Genomic DNA, 7105 nt, shown 5'->3' with positions numbered 1-7105 from the left:
CAGACACACACACACAGACACACACACACACACAGACACACACACACGTACACGCACACACAGACACACACACACACAGGCACACACAGGCACACACACATGCACACACATGCACACAGACACACACACACAGACACATACAGACACACAAACACACACACACACAGACACACACACGCACTAGAAACGAGCCCACACACAGACACACACACACACTAGAAACGAGCCCATACACAGACACACACACGCACACAGACACACACTCGCACGCACACACACACACTCAGACACACACACGTACACACACACATGCACACGCGCACACACACATGCACACACACACACTAGAAACGAGGCCAAAACAATATACAAGTTAAAGGATATAAACATATATATAGATTACTCTCTGTAGGTGTACTCATGATGAGAACAGAGTGGAATGTTGGAAGTTGAACAGTTGATTTTGAGATTGTTGCCATTTTCAGGAGAGTTGAAATCCTTTTGTCCTGTTTCCTTTTGAAAATGGTTATGTGACAGCACTCAGAGTGAGAGTCCTCCTTTTCCTGTTTCCTCCTGATTGGCCTGTTGGCTAGTTAGCTTCCAGCATGCAGAGCCAGCGTCCTTTTGCCTGCAAGGGGTGATGAGTGGGCTCTTTTATTTTACTGTGATCTTCAGATTACACTAGTGCTAGTACCCAAGCTAGTACGCAGGGGCCTGAGTTCAATTTCACACCTTCATCCACATGAACACCTCCTCCTACTAGCCCACACAGACTAAGGTTCCAGTCAGATTTTAACCCTTTTTTGTATATTCCCAGAAGGATAAAACACAAAACAAATGTCTGCCAAAGGTAGCTTTCCGCTGAGAGTGGGAGATAGTCAACTTCCACATTATCTCTTCCTGTCACCTCTCTCTCTCTGTTTGAAATTTCATCCTACAGCTTCCACACAGGACTTTGCCAGACAGAGATTGAATTTATATCCATAGTCTGTTTTTTTTATTGCAGCAGTTTTATTGCTAAAAAAAAACAGATACTGAAATTGTAAGTTAAAAATTGTTCATGGTACTTTTGTATTCCGACTCTCATCATGACACAGATCCTACCTCGATCAGATCACAATTGATCCTCTTTACTTGAGGGGATATGAGCCAGTCACCTTTTTTATGCATGTTGAGATTCTAAACGAGGGGTCTTGCTCTATACACTAAACAGGGATTTGTTTAACTAATGATGTGAACTTGCAAATGGCAGGAGGCTGTTTGGTATTTCATGCCCCAGAATATAATATCGCTGTAAATATCAAAGGAGCAATTATTGGAGTGTTGGAGTGTGAATTTAAGCAGATGTCAGGACCTTGTAATAGCAGAAATCATGAGCTCCTCATTATTGCTGTTAATCTTTAATCATTTTTATGGAGTTTTCTCAAAACTGGCCATCATTTCTTCACATATAATTGTCCCTCTCTGGCTGTTGGGTGGGTTCTGTCCTTCTTATGATTTGGTATTTACATCATGTACAGGAATAACCCATATATCCGAGAACATATTAAACCGCTATAAAACAGGCATGGGGTAAACACTTCATGCCTTTATCTTTAGCTACATCTGATTCACTTCCAAAAAAGGAGATGGCTGAATATATTTAGATGTGCCTGATCAACATTTGAGGTTTTAACATTTTACCTGCTCCTTCACCATACAGGCCTTCCATCTCATTCATTTGGAAACATCTCAGTTGAGGGCTACACTAGACATTTTTCAGAATGTGTTATTGCCAGAAAGTTCTGCATGAAAGGATGATTGGTGAGAAGTTGAATTCTGTGCTGCCTGCCAACTCCCAGAATGCTGCAGGCCTGAGGTTTTCTCCATCTTGGTCCTTCAGATTTCTAAACAGGCAGTGAGTAGACACCCATGTTGCTAATCAGCTTGGGCCCTGTCAAAGCTGTCAGGCTCACAGGTCAGTCCAGGGAGATGGGGATGGAGCTGGGAGCATCAGATAGGAAGAGGGAACAGACTCATACTTGCTCTCGGCCTAAGGAGTTGTCCACATGTGTTCACCCCCTCAATTCACCATTTGCTATCAGCCCATCGGGCTTCCCCATTGAGGCTAGGACTTCAGCGGAGTTACATGTTCTTCAACAGTCTCCAGCAGTCACCTCAAGGAGTCATCCTGGATCTGGGACCATTTCTAGAGGGCTGATGGTCGTCTACACCAGGGAGGAAGGTTCATGTGGATGGTAGTGACCGATAATAGGAGATGAGTCTTTTCATTTTGGATGGATACCCAACAAGGAAAGCTTTTGTTTTATACGTGTTGGCAGGAATAGCCACAAACAACACCATCTGCAGCTATTTTCAAATAAGGATGACCAGGGACTAGATAGGATTGAGACTCCGGTTGATGTTCCCCTTCCTTCTCCTCTCCAGGTGAGAAACTGTATGAGTGAGGAGATAAATATTTCTGATACTCACACTGCTGGTAAAGTGTATTGGAAAATCCCCAAGGTGCTGGCCTCTACTCAAACCCCTACTGCACCACACTATCCTTTGAAATTCCCAACCTGCCGGCTTTACGCAAGGCTCTGTTGGTGTGCTGGTCGATTCCTGCACTCTTAGCCAGGGCTTGCTCTCAGAGTGTGGCTGGGGCTGAGCTGGAGATGGAGGAGAATGTGACACTGTAGCATAGATGCTCTAGTCTGAGTCTCCATCCTGTGTCACCACACCTTAACAATTCCTAAGCCTCCAGGATTTTCCTAGAGTTGTCAGAAATTAAACGTTCATTTCTAGAGGAATCTGCTGCAGTATTGTGGAGAATGAATGTGTAAATATGCATATTTAATAAAGCTGAATATATAATAAATTGACGGTCACATGTAATTGAGATGCTAGGGAGAATGGAAGCCACCAGGGAGCTGTAATTATTATTCTGTATAGGTGAATGGAAGTGAAGTGTTTGCAGGACTTACTGAGAGTGAGGAAAGATTTACCCTCAGATAAAGATGGAGATTCTGCAGACTTAGAGTAGCTGTTCAAGTGTTGAGAGAGCAGTAAAGAAACCCAATGCTCAGATGCCCCACTGGGCAGAATCCATGATGGTAAGAGAATATAGACTGAAGACTATGGAAGTAACAGAGTATATGGAGACTGCATTGTCAGCATATAGCAACTGTTGCCTTTAATCCAACAGAAAATTATAGGGACATGAGATGAAACAGTTTTTTTTCTCTCTTGTTTTCTTCATGTTTTCAATGATTAATTCTGAAAGAATTGGAGGTGGCTTGAAAACAAATCACTTCCACTAATGGTACAGATGAATCCAATTGGACAACACAGAGTCTGTCACCTTTCCAATTGGTCATGTGAAGGCAGGGCTTCTGGAGGATTGACCAATGGTAAGAAGGTGGTTGGTCATGTGATGAAACCTCCAGGAATGCAGCCGGCTAGCATTGGAAACCCAAGGCAGGAGTATCAATTGGGGATTTTATTTTAGTCCATTAAACAAAGATGGTATTTGAAAAATAGGTTAGTTTGGCTCTTACCACCAGACGGAACATCTGAACGTCATGAAATGTGTTGCTGTTGTATGGTCTCTCTGATCCTCCTGATCTCCCACCCATTGTATATTTATGAAGTGAGGACAGATGTTGTCAACAGTTCCCTCCACATTCCCACAGGTTGGTAAGTCGACATCAGAAAAGGTCCCCAAACTCTCTCAGCTTGACTATTCAGCAACAGAACTTAGGACTTCATTCAGGCTTTCTATATTTTTACTGGCTATATCTTTCTCTCCGGCAAATTCGGAGCATGTAGCAAATATTTATCCATTTTCATGGGAAATCAGCTCATAGAAAAGCCAACTGACCTTAAAGGAGAAACCTTTTACTAAAATAAAAATGAGAATATAGAAATGAGGCAAATGAAGCCTGGGTGATATGATTTTTTTTCACACAGTGAGCAGTTAGTGTACGGGATGCACGGTCTGGAAATATGGTGGAGGTTCAGTTGAAGCATTCAAGAGGGCATTGGATGGTTATTTGGATAGAAATGATGTGCAGGGACATGGGGAAGAGGCAGGAGATTGGCACTAGACTATACACAATTGGCTGAATGTCCTCCTTCAGTTGTTATAACAACTCCATTGAGTACAAGGGTCAGGATGTTATGTTGTAGTGGCACATTTAGAGTATTGCATTCAATTCTGGTCACGGCATTACAGGAAGGATGTAGAGGTTTTAGAAAGGGTGCAGAAGAGGTTTATAAGGATGCTGCCTAGATTAGAGGGTATAAGCTATAAGGAAAGGCTAGAAAAACTCAGGTTTTTTTTCTGGAGCGGGGAAGGCTGAGGGGAGACTTGATGAAAGTCGATAAAGTTATGAGATGCATAGATAGAGTTGAGAGTCAGAATCTTTTTCCCAGAGTTAAGGGAGGCAATGGCCTAGTGGTATTATCGCTGGGCTGTCAATCCAGAGATCCAGATAATGCTCTGGGGACCCAGGTTCAAATCCTGCCATGGCAGATGTTGGAATTTGAAATTAATAAATATCTGGAGTTAACAATCTAATGATGACCATGAATCCATTGTCAATTGTTGGGAAAAACCCATCTGGTTCACCAATGCCCTTCAGGGAAGGAAACTGCCATCCTTACCTAGTCTGGCCTACATGTGACTCCAGACCCACAGCAATATGGTTGACTCTTAACTGCCCTCTGGGCAATTAGGGATGGGCAATAAATGCTGCCCAGCCAGCGACGCCCTCATCCTGTGAAGGAATAAAGGAAATGTCTAATAATGGGAGGCATGCATTTAAGGTGAAGGTGGGGGAGTTCAAAGGAGATGTGAGGGGTGAATGATTTTACACAGAGAGTGATAGGAGCCTGGAATGCACTCCAGAGGTGTTGGAGGAGACAGATATGATGGAGGCATTTAAGGGATTTTTAGATAAGCACAAGAATATGCAAGGGATGGAGGGATGTGGACTAAGGGCAGGCAGAAGGGATTTCTTTAATTTGATGTCATGTTCAGCACGACATTGTGGACCGAAGGGCCTGTTCCTGTGCTGTACTGTTCGATGTTCTATATTGTGTTGACTTCTCTGTGCCCCCAGGTGGGGTCGCTGGTTGTTGTGGAGGGAAGGGAGGGGTCTCAGTGGATGGGGTGTGAGGTGGTGTAGGAGTGGGCACTGTGGTAGTGGAGTTATGCTTATCCCCTCCCCCCAACTCCTCAGCAAGGGCAGAGTCTGGTAGCCCACATACCCACACGGCTCAAGATGCTCTTTTAAGAGACCAATTGATAGGCATTTGAGGGTCTCCTCCCATTGCCGCTGAGATTTTTCTCGTGGTGAGGGAAACACATACCAAGTTTCCAAGCAGCCCAGTGAGAAACTGACGGCTTGGGGAAGTGGGGGAGGGCAAGGACAAAGTGCGTCCTCTCTTGGCATCATGTGCCCATTGGGGTGGGGGAAGAGGGGTTGGGGGGCCCCACTCTTTGTAGCTATGACCTGTCAAGTTCCCTCACCAGCCTGGCCTAAACAAGAACATAGACCTTCCTTGTTCCAGTGTCCAGGCTCCTCTCCATCCAGTGACCTGAAACTGAACTGAACTGGACTAAGCACAGAAAAACAGTAGCTGCAGCCATAGGTCTGAGGTAACCAATCCTGACTCACCCAAAGATTTGATTGTCTATCATGGTGTGTTCAGGGCACAGGTCAGGACTGTGATGGAATACTGCCTACATGCCTGGATAGGTGCAGTTCCAACAACACTCAAGAAGCTCGACACCCTCCAGGCCAAAGCACATTCACTCCCTCCAGCACAGAGGCTCAGTAGCAGCTGTGTGTACTATCTACAAGATGCACTGCAGTAATTCACTAAGGCTCCTTAGGTAGCACCTTCTAAACTCACAACCACTTCCTTAGAACAAGAACATAGAACACAGAACATAGAACTCTCCATCCAGGAGAATGTGAGCAGCAGATACTTGGGAACACCACCATTTACAAGTTCCCTTCCAAGCCACTCAGCATCCTGACTTGGAAATACACAGAATAGAATAGTCTCCATTCCTTCAGTTTCACAGGGTCAAAATCCTGGAAATCACCCCCTAAGCGCATTGTGGGTCTACCCAGAGCATGTGGACTACAGTGGTTCAAGAAGGCAGTTCACCATCACCTCCTCAAGGGCATTTAGGAATGCAGCCAGCAACACCCATGTCCCATAAATGAATTATAAAGAGATATTACTTTGAAGTCTGTGCCTGAAGCCAATCCATCCCAAATTCAAACTCAGCGTGTGGCATCAAAGAACACCACAGGAGACAAGGCACTATTTCACTGAAGAAGCAGGGAATTCTCCCAGTATTCTGGCTGATGTTTACCCTTCGATCAATGTCCCTAAAAGAAAGGCTCTCTGGTCTTATCACATTGCAGTGCCTAAGACTTTGATGTCTACAAAGAGGTTTCTGAGCTTCCTACATTCTAACAGTAGCTACACTTCAAAAGCTGCTGAAAACACTTGGGGACATTCTGATATTGTGAAAGGTACTGCCCAAATGGAAGTCTTCTTATTAAGAAGCTTCGCTCATCTTACCACTCTTTCAAAGTCATTGGACACAGAGCTCCACTCCCTGGAGGAGGTAAGAAAGGAGACGAGAAGGGCAATTAATTGAGGAGGTTGGCCCTGTAGAAACACACCCACTTCTTGCAAGCCCATCAATTTGGTTCTGAGGGAGAAGGTTCACTGGGGACCTCCTCAACTCGCCACCAATTCAGGGCCCACAATCACCGATTCAGGCCCATCAATCACCGAATCGGGGCCATCAATCACCGATTTGGGCCCATCAATCACCAAATCAGGCCCATCAATCACCGATTCAGGCCCATCAATCACCGATTTGGGGCCATCAATCACCGAATCGGGCCATCAATCACCAATTCAGGCCCATCAATCACTGAATCAGGGCCATCAATCACCGATTCAGGCCCATCAATCACTGATTCGGGCCCATCAATCACTGAATCGGGGCAATCAATCACCGATTCAGGCCAATCAATCACCGATTTGGGGCCATCAATCACCGATTCGGGGCCATCAATCACCGATTCGGGCC

General features: G+C 45.0%; 1 protein-coding gene across 1 annotated transcript in view; it reads right to left on the bottom strand.

The window, feature by feature from the left end:
* Positions 1-7105, bottom strand: part of LOC125485689 — a 169561-nt gene that overhangs the window by 103027 nt on the left and 59429 nt on the right. The gene's annotated exons all lie outside the window — the stretch shown is intronic.

The sequence above is a fragment of the Rhincodon typus genome, chromosome 21, assembly GCF_021869965.1.
Source record: "Rhincodon typus isolate 14 chromosome 21, sRhiTyp1.1, whole genome shotgun sequence".
In the NCBI taxonomy this organism is placed as follows: Eukaryota; Metazoa; Chordata; class Chondrichthyes; order Orectolobiformes; family Rhincodontidae; genus Rhincodon; species Rhincodon typus.
This window is presented reverse-complemented; position numbering and strand designations above follow the sequence as displayed.